Source organism: Aotus nancymaae, unplaced genomic scaffold, assembly GCF_030222135.1.
Source record: "Aotus nancymaae isolate 86718 unplaced genomic scaffold, 86718_ANA_hifiasm-v0.15.2.pri h1tg000156l, whole genome shotgun sequence".
Taxonomy (NCBI): domain Eukaryota; kingdom Metazoa; phylum Chordata; class Mammalia; order Primates; family Aotidae; genus Aotus; species Aotus nancymaae.
In genome coordinates, this window is record NW_026988571.1 from 1 (window position 1) to 12,193 (window position 12,193).

The window sequence follows — 12,193 nt, forward strand, 5'->3', positions numbered from 1 at the left end:
CAGACGGGGTTTCACCATGTTGACCAGGATGTTCTCAATCTCTTAAACTCTTCATCCACCCACCTTATCCTCCAAGAGTGACGGGATTACATGCGTGAGCATCCGCGCCCTGCAGATTTTTTTTTTTATTTTTAATAAAATGGGGTTTCACCATGATGGCCAGGCTGATCTTTAACTACTGACCTCAGGTGATCTACCCACTTCGGCCTCCCAAAGTGCTAGGAGAGACAATGAGGGGTGGGGAGGGAGCCAGCCTGTGTGCCACATTCCTGGAAACAAGGTATGGGGTGACGCCCACTGAAAACCCCAAACCTCTCCGGAGGAAAGGCCTGCAGCACACAGCTGGGACAGAGAAGGGGAGGCCTACCTGGGGCAGGCCGGTGTCCTCGTCAGCCTTCTGTGGGGTGGTCTCAGGGTCAGGGTCTTCACCCACATCGCTATCGGCCTCGTCCTGGGGGGTGGCCGTCGAGACCTGGCTGTGGAGGGCCGTCTCTGGGTGCGCCCCCCGCACAGTGGGGCTTGGGACAGCCTCTGAGCCCTCCTCACAGGGGAAGGCTCAAAGCCCAGCCCTGAGATCCAGCTTCCTCAGTATTCGCGGTGTGCACCACTCAGGACGACTTACGGCTTAAGTCCCAGGACAAAGGGGGCATGTCCTTTCTTGAAAGTCTTGGCCGGGCGCAGTGGCTCACGCCTGTAATCCAAGCACTTTGGAGGCCAAGGCGGGTGGATCACCTGAGGTCGGGAGTTCAAGACCAGCCTGACTAACATGGTGAAACCCCGTTTTAATACCAAAGAAAAAAAAATCCTACTTCTTGAAAACGAAAACGAAGTCCTGCTCTGGCTGCCTGCCCTCGGGGAGAAGCTGCGCCCCCTCAGGCTCCAGGGCTCTGGCCGCCTGCCGCCGCCCATTCCCGGCGCGCAGCTGGAAGTCCCGAGTTCGGGCCCCGCCTTAGCCGCCCCCTCCATCGCCCCGCCCCACTCCACCGCGCCTGCGCCCCGCTCCACCGCGCCTGCGCCCCGCTCCACCGCGCCTGCGCCCCGCTCCAACGCCCCGCTCCAACGCCCCGCCCCGCTCCACCGCGCCTGCGCCCCGCTCCACCGCCCCGCCCCGCTCCACCGCGCCTGCGCCCCGCTCCACGGCGCCGGCGTAGCGGGCGCCGAGGCTGCAGTTGCAGTCTGTCGGGCGCAGTGCGCGGGTTCGCTGGCGTCTGGGGAGCCGGCGGTGTTCGCGGCGAGGGAGTGGGGTCGGGGAGGCGCCTTCTGGCTCGGGCTGGGGCCGGCGAAAGCCCGAACGAGCGACGGCGGCAACCGTGGGCCTTTGGACGGCGGCCTCAGTGGCCAGCAGGTAAGGTCCGCGCGGGGCGAGCATGGGTCGTGCGGGCCCGTGAGGGGGTGCGGGTTGCGAGCGGGCCAGGGGTGCGGCGGCCTGGTCGGGGGCGCAGGTGAGCGCGGCCCGCGCGGGGCCCGGCAGAGCATTGTCTTTCCGGCGGCGTCCGCACCGCGGCCACTGCCGGCCGGGCCGTGGCGGGGACCCGGGTGGGGCGGGCCTGGGCTTCGGAGCGGGCGCGCGCTCCTTTTTCGTCGGCCCGTACTCCTCCGTCGCCGCATCTCCGCCGCCCCCCGCCAACATGGCCGCCACCCTCCTGTCCCCACTTCCCTGGCCGCTGTCTCCATTGCCCTGCAGACTTCCCATTCCTCCTTCCTAACCCAGCTTCCCTGAGTCTGACCCTTTGCCTGCCCAGGCTGGGATGTCCTTGAGATCCACTCTCTTGTTTGACTCAGAGAATGGCTCTGGGAAGCCGTAAACCATCCAGTGGGAAGAACCTGTGCCTGCATCCTCATGGTGGCCCTTTTGAGGCTGTGCCCACCCTGTTTGGTCTCTCCCCAGGTGCTTTGAGAGGCTGGCTGCACACGGCTCTTTTTTGACCTTTTGCTGGACCGTGTTGCTTTGCCCGTTTCCCTCATCCTTCAGGTTTCAGTTCGAGTACCAGGTTCTCAGGAAGGCACCTCCCTGCCCTGTCGCCGCGTTCTCTAGCATCTGCCCTTCCTCCAGAACTGTCTACTGCCAATGACCAGCCAGCCATCTGGACGTCCACTGGGGCAGTGATTCTCCGCCCTCAGCTGGAGCCCAGGAGGCACAAGGGGCTGGCTCTGTGTTGTTTGCCAGGTGCCTGTACACAGGGCGGACACCCCTGTCCTAAAGTGGAGGGCTCTTTTGTCTTGCAGGGTGAACCCTCACCAGCACGCTTTTACTGAGCAGGTGCGGTGGCTGGTGCATTGCGATGCCCATGGTGACCAAGGCTTCAAAGGGCTCAGAGTCTAGTAGGGTGGAGTAGTGAGCGGGAACAGAATCCTGTGTGAGGAGTGCTTTATCAGAGGTATTTACAGGCTCCTTGGGGGCACAGAGGAGGGACAGGCAATTCTCTGGAGGTGGGTGGGGCAGGGAGTGGGGACGTTGTCAGGATGACATTGTCAGGATGATGAGGAACTCAAGGACTGTTCTGATCATTTGTTTATGAATCTCTCTGCTCCCCTGGGCTGACTGTCCCTACTAGGATGCAGTGCACTGCTGTCTCTTGGGCATCCTGAGTCTCAGCAAAGGGCCTAGAGTCCAGTAGGTGCACAGGGAATGTAAGTTGTATGACAGTCCAGACGAATTTGTGACCTGGCTCATTGATCTGTTCTGTTCTTCTCTGGCAAATCCATGTAAAATGGCTCCAGCTGTTATTTCCAAAGTTTTTTCGAGAGCAGTTGGAGGTGATGAGTCCCCCACCCTAAGGCCAAACCCAGCCCTACCCTGGGGCTGACTCCCATCCGGGCACTGAGCTCAGCCCTCCCGTCGGACTTGCCCCATCCAGAGAGGTGGCAATATGACAGAATCTTCCAGAAGCTCCCAAAGCGGGAAGAGGCGCCCAGGCCAAATTTCATCTGAATAATTTCTGGTTGGTGGTGGTTATCAGATGGGAAGCAGCCTTTTGCTGCCTCTAAATTCTGCTCCCCTGTCACAAGACAACTCCTTTCTCAGCTGCTTCCACGTGGAATTTACGCGTGGATTTTAACTGAAATCCTTCCTGTTTTCTAACTCTGTGGCTGGGAAGAAGGCCTGGCCCCCTCCCAGATGTTTCTCCACTGTCTGGCTTGTCAGGATTTGAGGTTTTTGCATGCCAGGGACGTCTGGGTTGTGTTAGTTGATTGTGCTGGTGGATTTTGATTTATAAAACTCCCTGAGTACTGTAGCCAAGCTCATAAATCCAAGTATTTGTTTTACAGTAACTGTGATCTGGAATTTTATGTTAAGTTGTGGGGTTGTTCTCTGTCGGTTTATTCAGATGGATGTAATGCTGCTCTCTGGGTGCTCACGGTCTGCGTGGGCATGGCGGGGGGAGGAGGCGAGGACAAGTGGCAACTTCTGATTCCATGTCCTCGAAGCCGGGGAAGGGGCAGTGCTGTGCTTCACTGAGTCTGCGTGAGTATCGGCAATCCTGGGACCCTAGTAGGCCTGAAGTGTTAAGACATGTGAGGAGCTCTGTTCCAGAGGATGGGGTCGAAGCCTGGCCTTTGCGGGACTCGGCCAGGTGTGCCCTGGCCTAGGGTGAGCGTGGATGGGCAGGCTCCCCTATCACCCTCGCCTCTCCAGCCGGCTCACTGTGGCTAGCATGGGTCAGATGCCTGCTGTGTTAGGTGCTGGGCACCCACACACACATGGACATCTGTCACCAGGCTGCTGGGCCAGTGAGGAACAGACAAGTCCTGGACAGTCACAGGCATGTGTGTGGGGGGACTGGGGTTCTCGGGAGGGTGCTCCTGGTTTACACGGCGTTGAGTGGTCCCACTGCCGGGGTCTGCTTACAGAGTCCAGTGGGGGCTTGTTTCCTTCAAAAAACATATTTGAAGTAGACAAGTACTAACAGGATTTCCTGAGTTAGACATCAGATGTTTTTGAGGGATTGGTACCATCTTCTTTCTTTCCTTTCGTTTTGCAATGTTCTATAATATGATCCCTTTGAATATCTGATGGAAATGCAGAGATGGTCTCCTTTGCACCCGTGCCTTGTGTTGGAGGATATCTTAAATGGGGAGCAGGTTGACAACAAGGTAGAGACAAGAAGGTACGTCCCCTACATAGATGATGTAAGTAATTATGTTAAGGATGGGAGCTGGCACCTGGGGCAGAGCAGCAGGCCGGGCCCCAGTGGGTCTCACTGTCTCTGGGCTTGATTCTCTGGACTGTGAAGTGGTCAGTGAAGCCTGGCCGGCCCTGCTCACAAGCTGTTAGGAGGAACGTGTGAGTCAAGGGATGTAAAAGGACTCTGTCAGCCCTTGAGTGCTTCACCAATACTACTCATTGCCACAGCTGATTCAGTGTCCTGTTTGTGAAGATTAAGGCCACCTCTATTGGTTGATTGATTGGTCTTTGAGCGACTCAAAGGTTAAGGCTGTGGTCTCCAGAGCCATACAGATGTGAGTTCAGACCTCAGCTCCACTCCTGCTCTGTGCCTCAGTTTCCTTGTCTGCCGCATGAGGACAATAACTGAAACTCATCAAGGGTTGTGTGAGGATCACATTCATGCCTGAGCACGTGAACCGTGCTCATACGTTAAGAACCCCTTGAGGGGGTTAGCAAGTATTACTATTGATTGATTGATTGATTGTCTTTCTTGTAGAGATGGGATCTTGATGTTGCCCAGGCTGTTTTCCAGCTCATAACCTCAAATGATCCTGCCAGCTTCCCCTCCCAAAGTGCTAGGATTACAGACGTCGACCACTGTGCCCGGCCCCAGTGATGATTTTTTGAGAAAAGAAAAGCGTTAATGTGGATAGAATGAGAGAGAAAGAATAAAACTGAATACTGGGGATAAAAACTTGAAGAGTTTTAGGAGCGGTCATCTTGAAGTGCAGCTCAGTGTTCTTGGGCAGATGTGATGTGGGGAGGTGAGGATCTGTGGAGAGAGTGAGAACAGCAAATAGATAAGAGCATGGAGAGGGCCGCCCTGTGACATCGGACGGGGGACCCCGTGGACATCGAGTGCTGCCGGTGCAGAGCAGGCACACAGCAAGGGCTGCCCTGGCTGGAATGGGAGCATCTTGGGCCTTGTCCCCATCCCTGAGCAGGTGTCCAACAGAGTGTGGTCTGGGGGCTTTAACCTCCCTCTTGGGAGGCACCTGGCTGAGGAAGTGGTGCTGTGGGAAAGCAGGCTGGGCGTAGCAAGAACCTTGGGGTCTCTGCACTGCCAGTCAACCTGCCACAAAGGCCTGTGCAAGTACTGGAGTTTGTGAGTGACCATCTTGGTTGACTGATTCTTGATTGATTGATTATTGATTGGTTAATGCTCTCAACAATTCATTTTTCTAGCGCTTTTTGGGTGCTTACCTCCCTAAGGCTGTGTGACCCAGCTCCCTGTCACCTTCTTACCCATTTGCTGCCATTTTTCTTCTTGTCCCTTCAGTTTTCTTGACCCGATACAGAACGTGAGTGTTGACCCCTCCCTCTGCCTTCAGGCTCCTGCTCCACTTTCCTGGCATTACTTCCTGGTCCTCGGGTAATCTGATCGAATCCAGGTTTCCTACTGATTTCCCTTTCCTCTTGCTCTGCAGTGTAGATTCATGAACGTTTTCTGTGTTCCCAGTCGTATCCAGTTCCAGACCAGTTTCTGTAGGTACCCAGGACATATTTATAGGCTTACAAAATGTTTCCGTTGTGGATGTTAATGAATACCTGTGGAATTAATGAGGGAATAAAGGGTAGAAGTATTTAGTGTGGTGAGTTTTAACTGGTGGTTAGCTTTGCATCTTTACAGACATCTGGTTTGTTGGAGGTGGTGAAGGTCCCCTCGGGTGAGCTCTTCCCCTGCCCCTCCCTGACAAGACTTATCTGAGACTTGCCCCGTGGGTGGCTTTCACTGGTGAAGATTGGTAATGACACGTTTTCTGTAGGTTTCTTTTGTCAAGAGTGAGACTGCAGGGTGCTGCGGCTGTGGCCATGGTGAGATGAGTGTAATTTGAAGAGGGGCTTGTGGAGACCATCCAGGAAGACAGCTCAGCAGGGCTTCTGTTGCAAGGTTGAGGATTCTTGTCTTCAGGTGACATTGGCCAGGCTCCAGTAGGACCCATAGAATTGGCACACCCCATGACATTGTGAAGGAAAAAGAGCCTGTGTAACTGTACCAGGCTAAATTGGTATAGAACACATGAACTATATATATTTTTTTCTTTTAGATAGAGTTTTGCTCTTGTTGCCCAGGTTGGAGTGCAGTGGTGTGGTCTTGGCTCACTACAACCTCCACCTCCCGGGTTCAAGTGATTCTCCTGCTTCAGCCTCCCGAGTAGCTGGGATTACAGGTGTGTGCCACCACGCCTGGCTAATTTTTGTATTATTAGTAGAGACAGGGTTTCCCCATGTTGGCCAGGCTGGTCGCAAACTCCTGACCTCAGGTGATCCACCCGCCTGGGCCTCCCAAAATGCTGAGATTACAGGTGTGAGCCACTGCTCCTGGCACACATGAGCTAGATTTTTATTTGTGTATGTCTGTGTATCTTCACAGGAAATTTTTGCTCTTGTCAGCGTATTAGAAGGAGGACGGACCTTGCCCATTTCCTTCCATGCTGCCACATGTGTAGATGGGGCATTAGCAGGGTGGGGGGTGCTGCTTGCTGAGTTGGAGCGGGGCATAATCACTGGGAGTGTAGACGGGGCAGAGGCAGGATGTGGGGACGCTGCTGCTCACTGAGTTGAGATAGGGTCCTGGTAGTCACTGCAAGTGTAGACGAGGTAGAGGCTGGATGTGAGGATGCTGCTCATGGAGTTGAGATGGGGTCCTGGCAGGCACTGCAAGTGTAGATGGGAGCCTATCAGAGTCTGGGATGGACTGCTGTACAGGAGGCTGTAGCCCTGGATAGTTGCACCGTATTTCTGCTCCTCGGTGCTGCAATTTTAACAATTTGTATGTTAGAGTAGTTAATCTCCAGGATCTTCTCTTTCTCAAAACACTACATAGAAATCTACATGGGAGATTCTGGGGAAATCATCTCCCAAAATAGATGATTTCATAGTGTCCTCTACTTATAATTAACATATGTCGTATACATTTGCGTTTCGAACCCTTTGTGTACATGCTACCTAGAGACAACAAGGTATGTGCCTTACATAGATTATGTAAGTAACCATGCATCACAGTGATGTGACATTTTGGTAGATGTATCCTTTCTTTGGCTTATTTCTGGGGAAGCAGCAGAGCATGGTGGAAGTGAGGTGGATGGTGAAGACAACCTGCCGGCGTTTCTGCTCTGCCTCTTTCTGCTTAGAGTCATTGTGAGGAATAGCAGGGTAAATACACATGAAACACAGAGAACACTGAGGAGCTCAAGAAAGTGTTCAGTGGTGTCACTAATGACAACGCTGATGTGATGGTGATGAGGGTGACAGTGGTGACACTGACGATGATGTTGTAACCGACGGTGATGGTGGTAACAACGATGATGGGGACGACGATGATGATGATGGCGCAGTGATGCTATGTCAGTGATGATGGTGTTGATGGGGTTGGTGATGACGGTATGATGGTGAAGATGGTGATGGCTGTGATCATGATCGTGATGGTGTAATTGATAGTGATGATGGTAACAATATGATGGTGATGGTGTGGTTGATGGTGACAGTGGCACTGGTGATTATGGTGATAGGGATGATGGTGATGGTGATGATGTTGAGGAATGGTGACAGTGGTGGTGATGATGGTGATGACGGTGATGTGACTGGTGATGGTGACAGTGATGGTGTAGTCGATGGTGAGGGTAACAGTGGCAGTGGTAATGGTTGTGACAAAGATGTTGATTGTGGTGATACTGATGTTGGTGATAGATGGAGAAGAGTTAGGGGCATATTCTGTGATGCAGGCCAGTATTTTTACCCTTCCTTTTCTGCTTATTCTTGGACCTTCAGGCCCCTGACTTTTCACATTTTAACCTCCTATTTAAATGCAAATTTCATATGTGGCTAAGTTGGAAGAAGACGTTTCATGTTTTAAAAACTGTTATGTTAACATGTAAGGGCCCTGCTATCTCTACTGTTGGAACTTGAAGTAAGGGAAAGAAAAGCTAGAAATGACATTGAACAATGGGCTTAAGTGTCCAGTTACGGTTTTTCTTATACTGCTGAAAACCTTGCTGGTGTGCCCGTACCATCAGTTAGGACTCTGAGGTAGCCTGTTCTCACTACATGTCACTGAATTCCCTTGGGTGGCCTAACATGGTTCAGTTGCCACTGATATCCCAAACTGGCTGTATTTCACAGAGGAGAGAGGAAGGCACTGGTAAGTGTGAGTCTTGGCATTCGGGTATCGAGTAGATTGAGCCCCAAGAGTTACAAGTTTTGTGGGACTTGGTCCCTGCAGGAAGGTAGATGCAGGGAGGATCCAGAGTCAGACCATGCAGAAATGCTCCCTTTGTGAGAGATGGTTTTCCTGGATCTAATGGTGGAATCAGTGAGACTAGCATGGAATGAGTGGGATAGGATGGCACAGAATAAAGAAGCGCCACACAAGAGAGACAGCTGCAGGGAAGAGCCCAAAGGAGATGAGAGTTGAGAAAGGAAGCAAGGAGAAAGCTGAGAAGGGAGACCAGAGGGAAAATGGGATGAAGGGAGTTTTGTAAGAAGATTTGGTAATGGGCTATTCCACTCAATTAACCCAACATTATTAAGCACCTGCTGGGAGAGAAAGATGAAAGTGTCGTGTCCTGTCTCTCAGTCCATCACAGTCAGCAATACACTAAGTGATTGCAGATGAAGGTTTGGAAATAGGAGGGCAAGTTGGTAGGTGTGTGTTTTTTAGCACTTGCTTTGAGCCAGGTGCAGTATTAGGATTCCAGAGAACATGATAGTTATTTAAGACTAACAAGGCAACAATGGGGTCACGGGGCCAAGGAGTGAAGGTGGGCATTGGGCAGGCCCTGTCTGGCGGTCCCCCCCTGTGGGTTGGTCACTCCCCTCCTGCCTTGTGGAGCTTGTTACTGGGACACAGAGAGGCTGGCAAACTTGACAGTAGATGTGAGGAGAAGCACAGGGTGACTCACAGGCTTGTTGATAACTTGGTCAATATGTGTAGAGTGTTGTATGAAAGATTCTGACAACCCTGTAAGACAGTGGCCTGGATTCCCAAGGCTCGTGGAGACGTTGTGAAGAATAGCAGTTCCAAGACAACATATAAAAATGTTGGGCGTTTGCAAGCCAGACAGCTCTGGGCTATAACTGCTGCAGCGGGAGCCAGGATTCTTAAACATGAGTCTGGAAACCTTGTCTGACAGGGGAACTGATGTGCAGTTTGCAGATCGTCAGCTGTGGAGCGGAGTGTTCAGGCAAAGCCACCAGAAGGGGCCTGCCACACACCTGCTCAGACGCCGGAGAGTAAGCGGGGCAGGAGAAGGGACAGGCTCCTCACAGGGAGATGCTCTTGGTGGAGCCTACTTGCATGGAATGTTACCGACTCTCTCACTTGAGATTTTTCAGCTTTTCAGTTTTGCAAGTTGTTGGATGAAAAGTGATGTCTCCTTTTTATTGTGTTTTTCATTCATCTGGTGATTGCATGAGGTTGAACATCTAAAAAGATACACAAAAGCTGCCTGTAGCATTTCTGTTTACTTAACAAAGTAGCCTTTCAAATCCTTTGCTCATTGCTTATTTTACAGTTAGATTATTTTAGGGCGTGGCAAAGGTAGCTTATGCTTGTAATCCCAGCACTTTGGGAGGCTGAGGCGGGAGAATGGATTGAAGCCAGGAGTTAGGGACCAGCCTGGGCAATAAAGCAAGACCCCATCTCTGCAAAAAATTTAAAAATTGACCTACACAGTGGCATGTGCCAGTGGTCCCAGCTACTCTAGAGGCTGAGGCAGGAGGATTGCTTGAGCCTGGGAATTCGAGGCTGCAGTGAGCTATGATCATGCCACTACACTCCAGCCTGGGTGACAGAGTGAGACCTCATCTGTAAATAAACAAACAACTAAAATTTAAAAAATGTAAAAATCAAGTGTTTTAATTTCTATGAATTCACTGTATGATGTATACTAAATCTTATCTGTGATATTGGGCAGAACTTTTGCCAATTTCTAATGACTTTCGTCCTCAGAACAGGTTAGTTTCTTATCTTTCCACTTTGCACATTGCAGACATTCTAGTCAGTTGCTTGTCTAAGTTTGTTTGTGCCCTGTTTGTCATGCAGAAGTTGTGATGTTTGGTTCGTTCAGATCTACCCATCTTTTCATTGAGTTCCCGTTCTTGCTCCTTGTTTTAGAACGCCTGCCCTTCTCCAAGACCACAAAGATGTTCTCTGACATTTTATTCTAATATTCGTTTCTGCTTTTCCGATTCCGAATTCAGTTCTGTGATTGATGCATCTAAAATTCATGTTATTTCTGCCATTATTATTATTTTCATGGGATAACCGGTTTTCCCAGTTTTATTGTCTGGCTCCTCCTTTCTGGTCTGCATTGCCCTGTCTCTCTCCAGTGTTGGTTCTCTCTTACGGATGAGGCCACCGCATGTGTCTGTCTTTCCCAAAGTTTACCACATACAATACAGAGTGCTGTGTGTCTGTCAGCCTTGCCTTTTATAAGAACTTTCCCATGTGAAATAGCTTGACATTATAATTTTTCAATAGCTATCTAATATTTTATTTGTAGAAGTATATATAATTTTATCTTTTTATTGCTTAGGTAAAATTTTTTTTTCACGGCAGAGAGGAATCTTGGCTATCACCCTGTTCTACTCCTAAGTACAAAAGGGGAAATGGGTGTCAGAGGGAACATGACTGGCACGGATACTTGGTGAGAGGATGGGGTGAGCATCGTCCTTTCAGCTCCTCTGCTCCATGGACACCGGATCCTGGTCCTGGTGTAGCTGGTGGTAGTTGTTTGCTTTAGTGGCCTCATGCATGTGGAGCCCCAGTTCTTGCACCAGGCAGAGTGCCTTTGCACACCAGCTCTCTGGGTGTTCCAGTCCAGCTCTAGCAGGTGGGCTCTGCCCACGTAGAGCCAGGCTGGCAGCTGATGTCACTACTTGACCTGCTCTGCCACTCAGGGCAGGCAGCTTCCGCTCTGTGCTTCAGTTTGCTGTTCGTACAATGGAGCGAGAATGTGCCTTTCCCTCTGGTCCCTGTGGGAACGGGTGGAATAAGCCATGCAAAGCATATGGAGCTGCGTGGGAGGCACCATGGCAGCCAGTCACGGGGCTGCACAGATGGAGCCTCTTTCAGCCAGCAGGGCATGGGTCTTCTGCTGGGGGCAGGTGTGGTGGCTGGTGGGCTCCGGGCAGTGCACCTGGGCCCTGGTTCAGCAGCCCGAGTCCTCCAGGTTCCTCCTGTGGGTCCAGCTCCGTGCTCAGAGGGGCAGGGTCCAGAGGCAGAGGCATATTCCTTCTCTTGCTTCATTCATAGGAGTGGGGAGGCCTTCGCCAGAAGCCCCTGAGAGAGTTCGCTTACCTTTCTGTTGGTCAAAATTGAGTCCTTACCCCTTTCTGAGAGCCTCAGGCAAGGAGAATGAACGGGGTTGCCCTCGCACTGCGTGTCTCAGGCACCCATTGCGGGGCTGCTGGAAGACCCTAAAGGGTTCCTGTCAGTGTGATTTATATTCATCACCATTTACCCTATTAGATAAGGGAAACTGATGAATGTTTAAAATATTTAAGCCAGCTAAAGGCAACAGTAATGAACTCATTATATGTTAAAGTGAACATATGTTTAATAAAAAAATGACTGTACGTGTCAAAACAACAAAATGAGAGGAGGGGCATTCTTCTTGTGATCCTGTTATGCAGCCTTAATCAATAGGCTGACTCCTCCTGTGGACTCCTCCTGCATGCAGTCTTTCTGCATAATGCTTGGTTTGAAGTGTTGAAGACTATCTAGCCCCATAAACATACCTACTTGGAAAAGGAAGCATTTTAATAGGCTTTTCAGGCCATCGTGAATATTACATTTTGATTCTACACTAAAACTCAAGTGACAGTTGCTTAAAGTTCAGTTTCACCGTGGAATCTGAAACTGTATGGGTGGAGTTTTTCCTACTCTGTTTTATTAAAATCCACTGACCTGTCTTGCACTCTGAGTGCATCTTTTACCCAGTGTGGAACACCACACACTGGCCATTTGGAAATTATTGGTCCACTGACAATGATGCAGAACTTCTACATGTTGACATGTTTGTT

General features: G+C 51.1%; 1 long non-coding RNA gene across 2 annotated transcripts in view; it reads left to right on the plus strand.

Annotated features, from left to right (window-relative positions):
* The first annotated feature begins 1,277 nt into the window (after positions 1-1,277).
* Positions 1,278-12,193, plus strand: part of LOC135272963 (uncharacterized) — a 35,166-nt gene continuing 24,250 nt past the window's right edge. The window contains exon 1 of one of the 2 annotated variants that reach the window (XR_010340861.1): positions 1,278-1,345. This is a non-coding gene — a long non-coding RNA (uncharacterized LOC135272963). Of the gene's footprint in view, positions 1,346-3,388; positions 3,467-12,193 lie in introns of those variants that run through there. The other variant, XR_010340860.1, reaches the window with a different exon arrangement.